Source organism: Hemiscyllium ocellatum, chromosome 9, assembly GCF_020745735.1.
Source record: "Hemiscyllium ocellatum isolate sHemOce1 chromosome 9, sHemOce1.pat.X.cur, whole genome shotgun sequence".
NCBI lineage: Eukaryota > Metazoa > Chordata > Chondrichthyes > Orectolobiformes > Hemiscylliidae > Hemiscyllium > Hemiscyllium ocellatum.
Window position 1 is genome coordinate 106,011,277 of NC_083409.1, and position 20,141 is coordinate 106,031,417.

Consider the following 20,141-nt stretch of genomic DNA (forward strand, 5'->3'; position numbering starts at 1 on the left):
CTCATCATTCTGAGACTGACTGTAACAAAACTTGTGGTATCTTGCGTCACTGAGAATATTGATGCCCCTCTGCCTCTTCTCAATATCTAGTTCTCTGTTGTTCTGCTATCAATCAGGATAAACTAATTGGTGAAAGCATATCTGACCATTGACTTTTTAAAATTCCGTCATGGGGGGATATGGGCATTATGTCCAAGCCAGCATTTATTACGCATCCTTTATTGTTCACAGTTGTTATTGTGTGTCAGCCACAAAGCTCTGGAATCACTAGGAATCATGCATTAGGTATAGACAACTAGGATCAAGTGAATCTCTTGAAGAGTACTGGGCTATAGTTACATTTTTAAGAGAGAAGCCAGAAAGATAAAAAGGAAATATGGCATAGCCTTGACAGATAAGGTTAAGGATAATCCAATGAGATTCTACACGTATATTCAGAGCAAAACAACAACTAGAGACAGATTAGGGCCCCTTAAAGATAATTGAGGTTGTCTATGTATGGGACCACAGGAGATGGGAGAGATACCAAATGTATAGTTTGCATTACTTTTTACTGTGGAGAAAGAAATGGAGGCTAGGGAACTTGTGGAAGTAAGTATTGAGGTCTTGAAAACAGTTCACTTTACAGAAGAAGTCTCAAAAGACATAAAGTAAGAGAAGTCTCCAGGAAGTGATCAAGTGTATCCCATCGCATTGTGAGAATTTAGGGAATTCCAGGGCCCCAGCAGAGATATTTGTATCATTGACAGTCATGGTTGAGTGCCAGAAGACTGGAGGGTGCTAAAGTTGCACCTTTGTTTCAGAAAGGCTGTAAGGAAAAGCCTGGGCACTATCGACCTGTGAGTCTGACATCAGAATTGGGTAAGCTGTTACAGGGGACTCTTAGAGGTAGGGTTTATGGCATTTGGAGAGGCAAGGACTGATTAGGACTGGTCAGCATGGCTTTGTCCATGGGAAATCATGTCTCACAAACTTGATTGAGTTTTTTTGAGGTCATCTCCAAAAGAATTGATGAGGGCAGAGCGTTAGACATCGTCCACGTGTCTAAAGCCTTTGACAAGGTTCCAAATGGTAGACTAATTAGGAAAGTTAAATCACATGGGATTCAGGGTGAGTCTACTAATTGGAATGAAAATTGGCTTTGCAGCAGGGGACACAGAGTGGTTGTGGGGGATGGCTTTTCAGACTGGAGACTTATAACCAGTGGTGTTCTGCAGGGTGTAGAGTCCACTTTTGTTTGTCATTTATATAAATGATTTGGATGAGAATTTAGGTGACATGGTTAGTAAGTTTGCAGATGACACCAAACCTGGTGGTAGAGTGGACAGTGAAGAAGATTATCTAAGATTACATAGGGATCTTGATCAATTAGTCCAAAGGGCTGAGGAGTGACAGATGGACTTTATTTTGGTAAAACAAATAATGGCAGGGTAAAAACAAGGACTGTAGATGCTGGAAACCAGATTCTGGATTAGTGGTGCTGGAAGAGCACAGCAGCTCAGGCAGCATCCAAAGTGCAGCGAAATCGACGTTTTGGGCAAAAGCCCTTCATCAGGAATAAAGGCAGTGAGCCTGAAGTGTGGAGAGATAAGTTAGAGGAGGGTGGGGGTGGGGAGAAAGTAGCATAGAATACAATGGGTGAGTGGGGGAGGGGATGAAGGCGATGGGTCAGGGAGGAGAGGGTGGAGTGGATAGGTGGAAAAGGAGATAGGCAGGTCGGACAAGTCCAGACAAGTCATGGGGACAGTGCTGAGCTGGAAGTTAGGAACTAGGGTGAGGTGGGGGAAGGGGAAATGAGGAAACTGTTGAAGTCCACATTGATGCCCTGGGGTTGAAGTGTTCCGAGGCAGAAGATGAGGCATTCTTCCTCCAGGCGTCTGGTGGTGAGGGAGCGGCGGTGAAGGAGGCCCAGGACCTCCATGTCCTCAGCAGAATGGGAGGGGGAGTTGAAATGTTGGGCCACGGGGCGGTGTGGTTGATTGGTGCGGGTGTCCCAGAGACGTTCCCTAAAGCACTCTGCTCGGAGGCGCCCACTCTCCCCAATATAGAGGAGAATGCATCGGAACAACGGATACAATAAATGATATTGGTGGATGTGCAGGTAAAACTTTGATGGATGTGGAAGGCTCCTTTAGGGCCTTGGATAGAGGTGAGGGAGGAGGTGTGGGCACAGGTTTTACAGTTCCTGCGGTGGCAGGGGAAAGTGCCAATATGGGAGGGTGGATTGTAGGGGGATGTGGACCTGACCAGGTAGTCACTGAGGGAACGGTCTTTGCGGAAGGCGGAAAGGGGTGGGGAGGGAAATATATCCCTGGTGGTGGGGTCTTTTTGGAGGTGGCGGAAATATCGGCAGATGATTTGGTTTATGTGAAGGTTGGTAGGATGGAAGGTGAGCACCAGGGGTGTTCTGTCTTTGTTACGGTTGGAGGGGTGTGGTCTGAGGGCAGAGGTGCGGGATGTGGACGAGATGCGTTGGAGGGCATCTTTAACCACATGGGAAGGGTAATTGCGGTCTCTAAAGAAGGAGGCCATCTGGTGTGTTCTATGGTGGAACTGGTCCTCCTGGGAGCAGATACGGCGGAGGCGGAGGAATTGGGAATACGGGATGGCATTTTTCCAAGAGGTAGGGTGGGAAGAGGTGTAATCCAGGTAGCTGTGGGAGTCGGTGGATTTGTAAAAAATGTCAGTGTCAAGTCGGTCATCATTAATGGAGATGGAGAGGTCCAGGAAGGGGAGGGAGTTGTCAGAGATGGTCCAGGTAAATTTAAGGTCAGGGTGGAATGTGTTGGTGAAGTTGATGAATTGCTCAACCTCCTCGCGGGAGCATGAGGTGGCGCCAATGCAGTCATCAATGTAGCGGAGGAAGAGGTGGGGAGTGGTGCTGGTGTAATTACGGAAGATCAACTGTTCTACGTAGCCAACAAAGAGACAGGCATAGCTGGGGCCCATACATGTGCCCATGGCTACCCCTTTGGTCTGGAGGAAGTGGGAGGATTTGAAGGAGAAATTGTTATGGGTGAGGACCAGTTTGGCCAAACGAATGAGAGTGTCGATGGAAGGGTACTGTTGGGGACGTCTGGAGAGGAAAAAATGGAGGGCTTGGAGGCCCTGGTCATGGCGGATGGAGGTGTAGAGGGATTGGATATCCATGGTGAAAATGGGGCGTTGGGGGCCGGGGAAACGGAAGTCTTGGAGGTGGTGGAGTGCATGGGTGGTGTCTCGAACGTATGTGGGGAATTCCTGGACTAGGGGGGACAGGACAGTGTCGAGGTAGGTAGAGATGAGTTCAGTGGGGCAGGAGCACGCTGAGACAATGGGTCGGCCAGGGTGGTCAGGCTTGTGGATCTTGGGAAAGAGGTAGAACCAGGCAGTGCGGGGTTCCCCGACTATGAGGTTGGAAGCTGTGGGTGGGAGATCTCCTGAGGTGATGAGGTTCTGTATGGGCTGGGAGATGTTGGTTTGGTGATGGGGGGGGTGGGGTCATGGTCGAGAGGGCAGTAGGAAGAGGCGTCCTCGAGTTGGCGTTTGACTTCAGCGGTGTAGAGGTCAATGCACCAGACTACCACTGCGCCCCCTTTATCCGCTGGCTTGATGGTGAGGTTGAGATTGGAGCAGAGGGATTGGAGGGCTGTGCGTTGTGAGGGTGAGAGGTTGGAGTTGGGGAGGGGGGTAGACATGTTGAGGCGGTTAATGTTCCGGCGGCAGTTGGAAATGACGAGGTCGAGGGCAGGTAATAGGCCAGCGCGGGGTGTCCAGGTGGATGCAGTGTGTTGGAGGTGGGTGAAAGGGTCCTAGGAAGGTGGGCGGGAGTCTTGATTGTGAAAGTAAGCTCGGAGGTGGAGGCGACGGAAGAACTGTTCAACGTCACGGCGTGTATTAAATTAATTGATGCGTGGATGGAGGGGGATGAAGGTGAGTCCTTTGCTGAGGACTGATCGTTCGTCCTCAGTGAAGGGGAGGTCTGGAGGGATGGCGAAAACTCAGCAGGGCTGGGAGCTGGGATCTGGTGTGGGTGTGGAGCTGGGAATGGAGCCAGTACCTGGAGTGGGTGTGATGGTGGGAGGAATGGGGGTGGAGTCATGAGCGGGGTACTGTTCCCCTCGGGGTTCTGGGGGGTGGGGATAGTGACAGTGGGGTCTGTGGGGGGCATGTCAGTAGACTGCAGGTGAGTGGCGCTGGTGGGGGCGGAAGTGGTGGTGACCACAGCAGTAGGGGTGGCGGAAGTCACTGACCGTGTGGCATCAGCGACGATGGTTGGGCCCTGGGGTGTGTTGTTGAACAGACAGACCGAGAGCTTCAGGTAAGTGGCTCTTTGATAGCTGCATCACAGGTAGACAGGGTCATTAAGAAAGCATTTAGCACACTTGCTTTCATTGCTCAGATCATTGAGTATAGGTATTGGGACATCATGTTGCAGCTGTACAGGACATGGGTGAGGCCACTTTAGGAGTACTGTGTACAGTTCTAGTCTCCCTGCTATAGGAAGGATATTATTAAATTAGAGAGGGTTCAGAAAAGATTTACCAGAATGTTGCATCAGGGTTTGCATTATAAGGAGAAGATGGATAGGTTGGGACATGTTTTCACCTGGGTTCAATTTCCACCTCAGGTGACTCTCTGTTTGGAGTTTGCACATTCTCCCCGTGTCTGTGTGGGTTTCCTCCGGGTGCTCCAGTTTCCTCCCACCGTCCAAAAATGTGCAGGTTAGGTGAATTGACCTGGTAAATTGCCCATAGTGTTAGATGAAGGGGTAAATGTAGGGGAATGGGTCTGGGTGGGTTGCGCTTTGGCGGGTCGGTGTGGACTTATTGGGCAGAAGGGCTTGTTTCCACATTCTAAGTAATCTAAATCTAAATAAGAGATTGAGAGCTGATCTTATAGTGATTTATAAAATCATGAGAGGCACAGATAAGGTGAATAGTAAAGGTCTTTTCCCTAGGGTGGGGGAGTTCAAAACTAGGGGGCACATTTTTAAGGTGAGAGGGGAAAGATTTAGAAGGGACCTGAGGTGAAAATGTGTTGCTGGAAAAGCGCAGCAGGTCAGGCAGCATCCAAGGAGCAGGAGAATCGACGTTTCGGGCATGAGCCTGAAGAAGGGCTCATGCCCGAAACGTCAATTCTCCTGCTCCTTGGATGTTGCCTGACCTGCTGCGCTTTTCCATCAACACATTTTCAGCTCTGATCTCCAGCACCTGCAGTCCTCACTTTCTCCGAAGGGACCTGAGGGTCAACATTTTCACTCTGAGGGTGGTGCGTGTGTGGAATGAGCTCCCAGAGGAAGTGGTGAAGGCAGGTACAATTACAACATTTAAAAGACATTTAGACAGGTACATGGAGAGGAAAGGTTTAGAGGGATATGGGCCAAATGCAGACAAACCAGTTTAGGTTGGGAAACCCAATTGGCATGGACAAGTTGTGCTGTTTCACTCTCCGACCAGGTAAGGATGACCTGAGGGTCACTAGTGAATCAGATGGGTTTTTCCCAACAAATATTTCAAAAGGCTCCTAATTCCCGATACTTAATAAATTCAAATTCCACCAACTGCCATGGTAGGATTCAAAACCAGGTCCCTAGATCATTGCCAGGGTCTCTGATTTAATAGTCTGTCGATAATATGACTAGACTGTCAGCTCATTCTTTCCTCGCCAACCCTCCTTAACCTCAACTGAGCCATCCTGTTTCTGACTCTCTGATTTGGGGCAGAATGCTGGCATTTCTGGCATAGCACTCGCAGGAGGAGGAGGAGAGAGCGCAGCAACACAACACAAACAATAAAGGATACTCTGAAATTCACAGTTGTCAGTGCTAACTATACCTTGGAGGGTAGAAACATAGAAATTAGGAGCATCACTAGACCATTCAGTCCCTCAAAAGTTCTCTCCCTTTCAGTATGATCAGGGCTGATCATCCAATGCAGCACTCACTTCCCACTTTTTCCCCAAACACTTTTATCCCTGTGGAACTATATCTAACTCCTTCTTGAAAAACATTAGTATGAAACTTGGAATGGGATGCGGGCATGAATGGACTGGACTAAAGTGTTTGGATTCTTTTATGGGATGTGGGAATCACTGGGAAGGCAGACATTTGATGCCCTTCCCTAAATGCCCATGAGCTGAGTGGGTTGTCATTCAGAGGGTAGTTGTGGATCACTGCAAGCAACTTTGTTGCAGGTCTAGAGTCATTTGGGGCCCAGACCAGGTGAGCACAGCGGATGTCCTTTCCAAGGCAGGATAGATGCAGGAAGGATGTTCCTGAGGATGGGGAACCAGGGATCACAGCCTAAGGGTAGGCCATTTAAGATTGAGATGATGAGAAATGTCTTCACCCAGAGAGTGGTGAGCCTTTGGAGTTTACACCCTCAGAAAGCAGATGAGGCCAATGCATTTCAAGGTGTTGGATGTAGCAATTGGGACTAAAAGGATCAAAGGATAGAGGGCACGAACAGAAGATATCTATTGAGTTGGATGATCAGGTATGACTCTAATGAATAGCAAAGCAGACTTATCCCTGCTCTTCATATGAAGGGATTAGGGAACAAGATAATTTTTTATGACTATCTTCCAATCCCTGATATTATTAATTGAATTTAATTTCCATCACCTGGCATGGTGGAATTTGAATCTCTGTCCCGAGACCATTCACCTTGGCTTCTAGATTACTCATCCACTCCTTTTTTATGCCCAATACTATCATTGCCTCACAGGGATAGTGTCTGGCCTGGAGGCTGTGGACACAGACATGTTCTGCCACAGGGTAATCAGATGAGGGTTTCAGTGACATCAGAGAACAGGCGAGTCGTCATCTTGGGCATATGCCCTACATTCCTGATGAAGAGCTTATGCCCGAAACGTTGACTCTCCTGCTCCTAAGATGCTGCTTGATCTGCTGTGCTTTTCCAGCACCACCCTTTTTGACTCTATCTCTCCAGCATCTGCAGTCCTCAGTTTCTCAAAGGACTTCAGTGGGACATCCTACAAGAGACAACGGTTTGTTGTTGTCAAAGAGCCTCACACAGAGGCCCAGCTCCTGGAACAGCCCCAGCAGTACTGCAATTGCTGGCCTTTCTGTGCAGAGATCCTCCAGCCTCCATTGAAGTTGCAGTCACACTCACTGGAAAATCTAACAACTCGTTGCAAGTACACTCCAAAATACATACAGCAACTTGGCAATTTCAGTGATTAGTGGAAGTCACCTTTCCTGTAATAATTATATTTTTAATTATGCAAGATTCTTAAGGTGCCTGACGGGGTAGATGCAGAGAGTTTACTTCCCCTTGTGGGAGAGTCTAGGACCAGGGGGCATCAAATCAGAATAAGATAGTGACGAGGAGGAATTTCTTCTCTGAGAAGGTTGTGAATCTGTGGAATTCTTTACTGCAGAGGGCTGTCGAGGTTGGGTCATGATATTGAAGGCTGAGATAAATTTTTAATCAGTGAAGGAGTCAAGGGTTATGGGGAAAAGGCAGGAAAGTGGAGTTAAGAGTTATCAGATTAACCTTGATCTGATTGACAGGTGAGACAGGCTCAAGGGGCTGAATGGCCTGCTCATATTCCTATATCCTATGTCCCTATGTTTATGTCTGCGTCTGGAGTGACAAGCAGATGTGTTGACTTGATTTGACCTTTCAGGCTCAAGTTTGTAAAATGTGTGCTGTGTGAGCTGGAACAGCCTTGATCTTACAAGCAAGACAGTTGAGAAGCTTCTGCCACACTTGTGGTCCCTCTTTTTGAGTGTCTTTCCCAGCATAGAAGACTGCACAGAGCACAACTGAGACAGACAGAAGTATCCCAGTGAGAAATTGCATTATTACACAAATAACAACTTCGCTGGGGCCAGGATTTGAATATTGCACCCATGTTGGTTGCTGTATTTATTCACCAGCACAAGCTCCAGGCATCCTGGAAGGCAGGTGGTAGGGGTGAGGCAATGCTTGGTGGCGTCATTATTTGACTGTTAATCTGGAAATTCAGCAAATATTCTGGGGGCCAGGGTTCAAATCTCACTACAGCAGTTGGAGGAATGTGAATTCATTAAAGAATCTATTAAGGATCTAATGATGACCACAAACCATTGTCAGGGGGAAAAACATCTGGTTCACTAATGTCCTTTAGGGGAGGAAACTGCCATCCTTACCTGGTCTGGCCTACATGTGACTCCAGACCCACAGCAATGGGTTGGCTCTTAACTGCCCTCTGAACACTTGACATGCAATAGTTTGACTGTTTTCTGTGGTAGGAAATTCCACGGGCTCACCATTCTCTGGGTGAAGACATTTCTCCTGAAAGCTTAAAGAAAAGATATTCCTTCCTTGAAAATGTTAACTCATTTCCAGCTGAATTTCCACTTTACTTATGTTCCCTTTCCTTCATAGCCTGCCTGGGAGATTATTAAAAACATTCATCACTCTGTGAGTGATGTCCTTTCTGATATCCTGCTTTAGATTTACTTTTCACAGGTATAAATCCTTCTACTCTGGTTCTAATTTCCTGGATTATTTTTAAACCTGTTCTGGGTTTACCTTATCTGCACCATTTAGTATTTCAAAGCCCTCAGCCTTATATCTCTCGAGACTGTAGAGTTTCTCTACTCTCTCCTCAGAGCTCCTTCGCTGTAGATTTGGGATCAATCTCCTTATTCTCGCCAGGTAAAAACAATGACTGCAGATGCTGGAAACCAGATTCTGGACTAGTGGTGCTGGAAAAGCACAGCAGTTCTGACAGCAATTGAGGAGCAGTAAAATCAACGTTTCGGGCAAAAGCCCTTCATCAGGTAAGGGCTTTTGCCCGAAACGTCGATTTCGCTGCACTTTGGATGCTGCCTGAACTGCTGTGCTCTTCCAGCACCACTAATCCAGAATCTGGTTTCCAGCATCTGCAGTCATTGTTTTTACCTTATTCTTCCCTGCTCTCCTCCCTCATCAGTATATTATTTTTACTGAGTACTGAATCAATAAACAGTCGAAGGTGGATCTTTGTTTCTGCTGCCTCCTGGACAACTTTTGGAGGTGTTTACTTATCTGTTCATGCCCACTGGGCAGGCTGATGATGGCTGAGTGATATTATCCCTAGACTGCTATTCTGGCAATCCCAGTAATGTTCTGAGCACCTGGGTTCAAATCCTGCCATGACAGATTGGGGAAGTTGAACTTAATTTTTAAAAAAATCAGGATTTAAGAGTGAACGATAACCATGAATCCATCGATGATTGTGAGGGAAAAAAAAAACCCCAAGAGGTTCACTAATATCCTTAAGGGGATGAAACTGCCATCCTTCTACCTGGTCATTTTCCACCTCGGGACTCTCCAAGCACACGGCATCAATGTGGATTTCACCAGTTTATTCATTTCCCCTCTCCCCCCCACCTTATCCCAGTTCCAACCTTCCAACTCAGCACTGTCCTCTTGACCTGTCCTACCTGTCCATCTTACTTTCTCTCCACTCTGACCAATCACCATTACCCCCCATCCACCTATCACACTCCCTGCTACCTTCTCCCAGCCCCACCCCCCTCCCATTTATCTCTCAGCCCACAAGCTTTATTCCTGATGAAGGGGCTATGTCCAAAACATTGACTCTCCTGTTCCACGGATGCTGCCCGACCTGCTGTGCTTTTCCAGCACCACATCCTCAACACAAAATGCAGGAGCAGAAGAAGGTCATTGAGTCCATTCCACCATTTAACAGAGCATAGCAGATCATAGCATCCTCAAATAAAAGTAGAATTATATGGACACTGGAAATCATAAAATCCCTACAGTGTGGTAACAGGCCATTTGGTCCAACAAGTCCACACCGACCCTCCAAAGTGTAATCCCCCCAGACCCATTCCCCAACCCTATTACTCTACATTCCCCCAGACTAATGCACCTAACCTACATATCCCTGAACACAATGGGCAATTCAGCATAGCCAGTGCTAACCTGCACATCTTTGGACTGAGGGAGGAAACCGGAACACCCGGAGGAAACCCACGCAGACAAGGGGAGAACATGCAATCCCCATACAGACAGTCGCCTGAGTCGGGAATTGAACCCAGGTCCCTGGTGCTGTGAGGCAGCAGTGCTAACCACTGAGCTGCCCTGAAAACAATAATCGCTATTCGATTATCTTTTTAATTGAACTCAAAATCTTCGCCATCTACAATTATAGGACTTGAAATCCACAGCTCCAGAGAATTAACTGAGGATCCTGGTGTTACTAGCCCAGTGATATTGTCACTACACCAGCTATCTACCTCCAGGGAATCTGCAATAGAAACAGAAAGTGCTGGAGGAATTCATCAGATCTGGCAGTATCTGTAGACAGAAAACAAAGTTACCATTTTGAGTCCAGTACGACTGTTCTTCCAAACTGGAGAAATGCTGTTTCTCTCTCCACATATATTACCAGATTGCTCAGCTTCTTCAGCACTTGCTGGTTTTTTTTTGTTTCTGTTAATCCTCATCTCCACTTTGCTGCGTTTTCCCCATAACCTTTGATTCCCTTCCAGATGAAATAATCTATCCCAGCCTTGAGTATATTTAATGACCTTGTCTCTATAGATTTCTGTGGTAAGGAGTTCCAGATTCACTACATGCTGAGAGAATAAGTTCTCCCTCATCTCTACCTTACATGGGACCCCCTTACTCTAAGGTTATGCCCTCTAGTCCTGGAGTCTGCAAGGAGAAAAGCCCTTAATGTCTCTTAATGCTGTGCGGAGGTTTCTTTGACAGAACTTCTCAAACCGACAACCTCGACCACCTCAAAGGACAAGGACAATTGATGCGTGGGAATGCTATGACCTGCAAGTCCCCCTCTGTGACACACCATCCTGATTTGGACAGGTTGAAAATAAGGAGTCTCTTTTCCCATTGCAAATATTTTCATAACTAAAATAGATTTGTCACAAACTATTTTTTTCTAACAAGACACTTTTCTGCTGCCCTTGTGATTTTTCATTTGGATTTCTCAAAGCCTTAAGATTAACATTCATACCCTTGAGACTCTGGGACAGGAGGGGTGGCCTTACTTACTTCAGAGGCTCCTCTTAAATGGTATGTTTTGTTTCTCTTGATAAGGTAGTGCAACCAGCCAGGATCAGAAAGCGTGCTCTTCCATGTCTTACCAGCCTTCCCTCTTAATCCTACCTCCCATAGCTCGGTCAATGTTACCCCTTCCCACTACCTGACTGAGGATAAAAGTACTCGAAGACCAGGATTTCAAACCTGAGACTAATGTTGTACTTTTCCAGACAGTATTGAGCCCTGTGCTCTGATGTACTTCAGAAACTTTGACAATTCAGGTCTGGAGATATACTGCGATTGGTACCTTCCCAATGTCTTCCACATACCAGGGTAGGCAAGGAAACGTGGCATCAATATCCTCTTTCAAGTCCATATTCTCAGCATTGATCCCCAAATCACCCAAAGCCACTGGGTGTTGAAGTTATGGTGCAACTATATGAAACCCTGATTAGATCTGACTTATAGCACTGTAAGTAGACCAAGTCACCACACCTTAGGAAGGATATACTGGCTTTGGAGGGAGTATGGCGTAAGTTTACAAAAATGCGATGTAGATTTAAGAGCATATGAAATAGGAGCAGGAGTATATAGGCCATCTCTTGGCCACTTGAACCTGCTCCACTATTCAATAAGATAATGGCTGATCTTTCTTGTGGAGTCAGCTCCACTTACTCACCCGCTCACCAATAACCCTTAATTCCTTTACTGTTCAAAAATCTTTCTTTGCCTTAAAAGCATTCAAGGAGGTAGCCTCAACTGCTTCACTGGGCAGGGAATTCCACAGATTCGCGACCCTTTGGGTGAAAAAGTTCCTCCTCAACTCAGCCCCAAATCTGCTCGCCCTTATTTTGAGGCTATGCCCCTAGTTCTAGTTTCACCCACCAGTGGAAACAATCTCCCTGCCCCTATCTCATCTATTCCAAGGGACTTCCGATATTAGGAGAAAGTGAGGACTGCAGATGCTGGAGATCAGAGCTGAAAATGTGTTGCTGGAAAAGCGCAGCAGGTCAGGCAGGATCCAAGGAGCAGGAGAGTCGACGTTTCGGGCATGAGCCCTTCTTCAGGAATGAAGGGACTTCCGATATTAGATTATGAGGAGACATTATACAAATTATACTTGTGTTTTCTAGGATGTAGAAGGTTAAAGGATGATCTGATCAAAGTCTTCAAGATATTAACAGAAAAAGACAGGATAGGTAAAGATAAACTACTTTCACTGGTTAGGGATTCTCAAACTAAGGGCGTAGCCTGAGAATTAGGGCCAGACCTTTCAGCAGAGATGTTAAGAAGCACTTCTACACACAACGAGGTTCGCAAATCTCTTCCACAAATGGCAGTAGTTCCAGGATCAGTTGTTAATTTTAAACCTGACGTATATATATTTTTGTTGAGCAAAGGTATTAGGGACATGGGCCAAACGGAATTAGGCCACAGATCAGCCATAATCTCATCCACAGTTCCTTCAGTTTTTATCGAGACAACATTAGGCTGTTAAGTGGCAAGTAATGTTCACACTGCACACGTATCAGGTAATGACCTTCACCAACAAGAGAGAATCTAACCATCTAAACATTCAATGTCATCATCTGCACATTCCCCTCAGAAAGTCCATAGCTTCATTCTGCAGATGTACAAGCACAAAGTTTGAATCACAAGGCAATGGTAAAGAATATTTAAGGACAAGGACCAATAACTAACAGGATCACAAATATTAGTCTCACCACTGAAGCATGCATCCTATCAACTTATGAAAATAAAACTATCCCACAGGACCCACCTCCATTAGCATTGATCAGAAATTAAACTGCACCAGCCATGTAAATACTAGACCTCCAGTGCAGTAAATGACTGGGCATCCTGAGGCAAGTAACACACCTTACAGCCCAGTGGCTCTACACTATCTATAAGCAACACTACAGGGATACAGTGACAGCAATGTCTACCATCTGCCAGGATGCACGACAAAAACTCATGAAGGTTTTTTTTTCACTGCAGCGCTTTCCTAAGTGTGATCATTACGATCTGGAAGGGCACATGGTGCAGATGCATGAAAACACCACCACCTGCAAGTTCCCCTCCTAGTTATACAACAACCTGATTGAGAACTATGTTACCATTCCTTTACAGTCGCTGGGTCAAAATCCCCTAAACAGCATTATTGTTTACCTGCACTTGATGAACTGTAGTGATTAAGAAAGTTGCTCACCCTATCATCTTCCCAATGGCAATTCGGGATGGGCAACAAATGCTGCCTGTTCCAATGGTACCAATGTTCAAAAATATGCCTTACATAGGATTACAATAGATAGATTTTAATGACTATGTGACACTGCAGCTCCTTTGTCAAGGTTAGGTTTTTTTTTAAGAGGGGTCATAAATGCAGAAGTTCCGATGTGTCTGGTTTGAATGAGTTTTAGGGCCAATTTGATTATAGCTAATAGATACTGCCTCAGGCAAAAAGTTTTCAAGTGTTTAAAAAAATTGTACAATGAATGGGGAGTTCTCCCAGCTCAGCTTTTTCTCTGGTTTGGTTTGGTTTTAGCAAGCAGTCAGTTTTGAGACTGCTTTTCAAAGAAACAGCACCATGCTGATTCTTTCTCTCTCTCCCTCTCTGACATCTCTCCTGCAAGAACCTGTGTTTGATATTACCTTTTTTGCCAAGGGGTAGTTATGGGGATGTTGCAAGTGTTTGGAACAGCATCATTGAATTTGCGATAGAATTAATTGGGTTTTTAAATGGTTATATTATTCTAAATTTGGTTTTCTTTTGTTCATGTATAAATGCATTTTGTTTTGTTTCAAACTAAATGGTTTAACCAGCTACAAACCTCCTGGAATATCCATGTTACACCTGCTTAAAACAACTAGCAAGGTTAGGGTCTGGGCTACCTTCTTGAAATGTTTTGAAGTTGGGGGTTCTGGCCAGATCCATAACAACTGGTGGAGACACAATGGGCTGAAAATATTGTGCGCCTGCCTACAGCACATGGACTGTAGTATCTCAAGAAGGGACCTCACCACCATCATCCCAGGGGCACCTAGGAATGAATGATAAATGCTAGCCTAGCCAGTGACACTCATATCCTATGAAAGAGTGAACCAAAACACTGCACAGTTCCACCTTTGTTTCAAGTTATTTTTAAAAGGGTTAATTCCATAAACACAGCTCTCCAACTTTCTTTTTCAGTTTATGTTTCAAATAAAAATATATGTGGTCATTACACTTACTCAGATGAGAACCTGGAAGAAACAACTTCCAGTTGTACAGCACATTTCATAATAGCTGCATCCCCTGAAATGTTTGATATGCGATGCATTATTTTCATAGTCTACTCATTGTTATAACATGGAAAACATGGCAGCTAAATTATGCACAGCAAAACACCATTGTGATAATGACCAAATGATCTGTTTCACTGCAGACAAAAAATGCTGGAAATCGCAGTGGGTCAGGCAGCATCCATGAAGAGAGAACAAGCTAACATCTTGGGTCTAGTTGATGAAGAGTCATCTAGACTCGAAACATTAGCTTGCTCTGTCTCCACGGATGCTGCCTGACTCACTGTGATTTCCCACATTTGTTGTTTTCAATACAAATTCCAGCCTCTGCAATAATTTGCTCCTATTTTACTGAAGTTCATTGAGGAATAATTATTGAATGAGTGTAACTTTCTTGGTATGTTTGCAATACTGTCATCTGACTTTTACATTCACCTAAGAGGCTGATGGATTATCAGGTTAACATTTCATCCAAGAACAAAGAACAGTATAGCACATGAACAGGCCCTTCATGCTGTGCCTAGTTGCATGCATGACACCTTCCGAATCTATTGCCTAAACCTTTTGCCTCCACATGGTATATAACCTCTATTCTCTGCCTACTCATGCATCTGTCAAGATGTCTATTAAACATTGCTATTGTATCTATTTCTACTACCTGCTTTGGCAGCATATTCCAAACATTTACAATCTTCGGTGTAGAAAACTTGCCTCTCAGATCACCTTTGAACTTTCCTCCTTTTGCCTTCAATCCCTAAAAATTGACATTTCTATCCTGAGAAAAAAAACTCCAACAATCGATTCTATCCAGGTCTTTCCTAATTTTGTAAAGTTCTATCAGAAAATGCATGTCCAGCAGTACAGCACATTGTAAGTTCTGCACTGGAGTGCCGGGCATGATCGCATGCTCATGTCCTGGAGTGGGTCTGTGATTCCATGACTGTTTGACCTGGTCAGCACAGTCACTAAGTAATTAGCACTGCTGCCCCACGTGCCAGGGACCTGGGTTCGATTCCACCCTTGGGTGATGATGTGCGTGGAGGTTGCATGTTCTCCCCATTTCTGAATGGGATTACACTGGTTTCCACCCACAGTCCAAAGATGTGCAGGTTAGTTGTATTGGCCATGCTAATTTGCTGACAGTGTGCAAGGATGTGCAGGCTAGGTGGGTCAGCCATGTAGAGTGCAGGTTCACTGGGGTGGGTTGGGTTGGGTTGAAAGGCTCTTTAGAAGGTCAGTGTGGACATGATGGACTGAATGGTCTGCTTCCACACTTTAGGGATTCGAAGACTCAGAGGCAAGATTGCCCTATTGATGTCCAGGCTGTGAAGAGACACAAAGAAGATATCTTCACAATTTATTATTCCAACGTTGCATGTGATGGTTTGGGCACAGGACAAACATGCACTCATCTGCATGCTTTGTTAAGATGTTTTACATTAATGCCACAGTGTTTAAGATTAATGTTCTGTCGGTAATAAATGAAGTGAATTATTAAACATATTATCGTCTCTGATTGCACAAACCTACTTAAAGGATAAGGAATTAATTATCCGACAAAATATCTCAGTTGAGGGAAAAGAATAGGCACACTTTTAAACCAACAACACAAAATGCACAGGAACAATGTGTAGCCATAAGGAAAATAAATGTAAATGAAGCAAAACAGTTTCAAAATGAAAGCATAGGCGATTAAAATGTAAAGAAGAGAGGAGCAAACTATATATGAGACAGAAAGAGAGAAATAATTTAGTAATTTACTAAAGTTAAGTTGTCAGGTTGAAGGACACTAGAGCTGGTTTCTGTTCTATGTGAGAAGAAAGAATCTAGAGAGAATCAATTCTACAAATTAAACGCGTTCATTCTGAGGATAGGTAGATGTACCATTGAATCAATATTTTAACACACACACCAGCCGGTTTCACAACAGTTTCTATCCTACTGTTGTGAGAATAGTGAATGGACTCACAAATTTTTAACATTCGCCTCTGCCTGTATTTTTATTTTTGCCGCTGTTTACCTATTATTTACTTCTCTATGCTACTTAACTCTGTGATCTGCCTGTATTGCTCGCAAGACAAAGCTTTTCACTGTGCCTCAGTACACGTGACAATAAATTCAATTCATGAGGAATAGACTGATACAATATCTGACTTTTAAAAATGCAAATAAAATCCCAGTTGATTCTAAAATCAATGTAGAACTGATATCTTAAGAGGGGCATAAGAAGAACAAATCTTCTGGGCACTTATCCCAGTGGCTGGAGGAAATTAGTGCAGAAACATGCTGAATGCTGATCTCCATTGGACTCCCAGTGAGATTTTTTGTTGGACTGGAAGTAGTTAACCATAGCTGCTGCATTTTATAGAAAGGGCAACAAACTTCACCTAGGCAATAACTTTAATGAGAAACAGCCAGCACGGATTTGCAAGAGGAAGATCCTGCCTGTCAAACCTTCTCTAGGGGGAACGTTACAAATTAGGTAGACGGTGAAAGGCCCAACAATGTGCTTGATTTGGAATTCTCAGAAAGATCTTGACAAAGGTGCACGTCAAAGATTTCTAAGCTGAGTAGTAAAAAAAAACCGCAGGAGCCCAGAGGAGAAAATGATACGTTGGTTACAGAACAGGAAACCATCAATGCTCACAAGAGGTGTAATATTAGACTGCAGATGGGAGGGGGAGGTGTTGAGTGGAGTCCGACACAGGGGTCACCACAGAGTCCTCTGTTCATTTTAATCTATATTAATGAGCTAAATATTAAAACCAAATGGAGGATTGTCAAAATATGCAACATCCAGGAAAGTAGTGGGTGCAAGTAAAGTCAAGTTTTTTTTAAAAAATAACAATTTAGATTGATTATTTGCATAGACTTTACAGTGTAGAAAGAAAACCAATCAATCCCACTGGCCCACATCATTGCTCATGCTTTGCACATGGGTTTTTTTTTCCAGCCTTTTCAGGGTAGTGTCCTTGGCCCCAACCACTTCCACCCGCCTCAGCAATGCCTCCCTCCATTACAAAACCAGAAATGGGGATGTTCGCCAATGATTTGCACAACGTTCAGCACCAATAGCAACAACTCAAAGACGGAGGCAGTTCAAACTCAAAAGTGGCAAGACTTGGACCAACTGTGGGCAAGTGGCAAGTGACATTGAATCCCTACAATGCAGAAACAGACCATTCAGCCCATCAAGTCCACACCAACCCTCTGAAGAGCATCCCAGCCCATTCCTGTATTTCCCATGGCTAATCCAGCTAGCCGGCCCATCCTGAATACTATGGGGCAATTTAGTATGGCCAATCCACCTTACCTGCACATCTTTGAACAGTGTGAGGCATCCCACCCAGTAATGTTTTTCTACAATCTCTGCCATCTGGGAGAAGGTACAGAAGCCTGAGCACATGCACCAACCAGTTTTGTAACAGTTTCTACCCTACTGCTGTTGGAGTACTGAATGGACTCACAAACTCTTAACATTCGCCTATACCTGTGTTTTTGTTTTTGCCACTGTTTACCTATTATTTACTTATCTATGTTCTTAATTCTTTGATCTGACTGTATTGTTTGCAAGATAAAGCTTATCCCTGTGCCTCGGTACACGTGACAATAAATTCAATTCAATTCAGAGGGAACCCACACAGACATGGGGAGGCACTCCACACAGACAGTAACTTGAGGCTGGGATCGAATCCAGGTGCCTGGTGCTGTCGACAGTAGTGCTAACCACTGAACTACCATGCCACATACATGCCAGGTAATGACCATAATTAACACAAAGAGAGACTAATAATCCCCCTGATATTCAATGACATCACCTTCACTGAATCTCTCACTATCAACATCCTGGGGGCAACCATTAACCAGAAATGGAACTGAACTAGTCATATAAATGCCGTAGGTACTGGAACAGGTCTGACAGAGGAATCTTGTAACGACTAACTCACCTCCTGACTCCCAAAAGGCAATATAATTGACAAGGAAAAAAATCAGAAGTGTGATGGAATACTCCACACTTGCTTGAAAAAGTGCATCTTGAAGAACACTCAAGAAGCTTGACACCTTCCAGGACAAAGCAGCCCACTTAATTGGCATCACATTCACAAATATCCACTCCCTCCAACACCCGCCCTCAGCAGCAGCAGTGCTTGCCATCCACAAGATGCACTGCAGAAATACACAAAGCCTCATCAGACTTTACCCTCCAATGTCATGCTCATTGCTGTTGCAAGGAAAGGGCAGCAGATCCATGGGAACACCATCGCCTGCAACTTCCCCTCCAAGCCAATCTCCATCTTGACTTAGAAATATACCACTGTTTCTTAAGTGTCAGTGGGTCAGTCTTGGAATTCTCTCTCTAATGGCATTGTGGGTCTACCCACAGCACATGGACTGCAGTGGTTCAATAAGGCAACTCGGCACCACCTTCTCAAGGGCAACTAGGGATGGGCAATGAATGCGGATCCATCAGAGATTCCCACATCCTGTGACTGAATAATATTTCAAGCCCCCTGATTATCATATCAGCTGAACATGCACACAAGTAACCATCTCCAACAAGAGAGAATCTAACCTTCTGAACTTCATATTCAAAGGCATTAACATTGCTGAATCCACTCACAATCAACATCCTGGGTGCTTACCATTGACCAGAAACCAAAATGACTACACCTCTATCTTACCAGTGATGTCACATCTGATGAAACCTACTCAGTCTTTTCCAATGTCTGGACAATTAGATGAGAATCTCTACAGTGTGGAAACAGGCCCTTTGGCCCAACAAGTCCACATCAACCCTCTGCAGAGTAACCCACTGAGACACATTTCCCTCTGAGTAATGCACTTAACACTGTGGGCAATTTAGCATGGCCAATTCACCTGGTATCCACATTACTTGGAATGTGGGAGGAAGCCAGAGCACCTGGAAGTGGTGCAAACTCCCCAAGGATAGCTTCCTGAAGCAGGAATTCAACCATGGTCCCTGGCACTGTGAGGCAGCAGTGCTAACCACTGAGCCACCATGCCACCCTTTGAGCCAGCATGCTGCCCTTAGTGCCTTAGAATTTAATTCATTCAGTATGACATTGAGCAAAGGCTGAAGGCACTGGACCTAACAAAGGATACTTGGAAATAGGAGCAGGAGTTTGCTATTTGGACAATTGAACCTGCTATTGGACCAGACAGCCATAAAATGCAGGAGCAGAATTAGGCCATTCAGCCCATTACATCCACTCCACCACTCCATCATGGTTGACATGTTTCTCAACCCCATTCTCCCGCCTTCTCCTCATAACCTTGGTTCCTTTGTAAATTATGAACCTAGCTGTTTTTGTCTCAGATACACTCAATGACTTGGCCATCATAGTCTTTTCTGGTAATGCTTTCCAAAGATTAACCACCCTTTGGCTGAAGAAATTCCTCCTCATCTCAGTTCTCAAGAGTCTTCCTTTCACTCAGGTTCTGGTCTCTCCTACTAGTGGAAATGTCTTCTCCACATCCACACTATCCTGGTCTCTCAGTATTCTGTAAGCTTCAATCAGAAGCCCCTCTTCCTTCTAAACTTCATTAAGCTCTCCCGTTCAAACAGGTACATGCCTTCACAACACCCTGAGGGTAGGACTGAAGGCCTGCGCATTAGAGATTGACATTGTTCTCATCAAATAACTGCAATACAACTGCCTAAAAATACAAAATGTTCCCTTGACAGGTCATATTCAAGCAAGAACAGGACAAATCTCACCCAGGAGATTTCCTTCCATCCACTTCCACCCAAATCTCACCCTTCCAATGGTTGCTGCATAAGAAGTAATCAATAATGCAATCAAACATCCAATGCTCACCAATAATCTATGGATT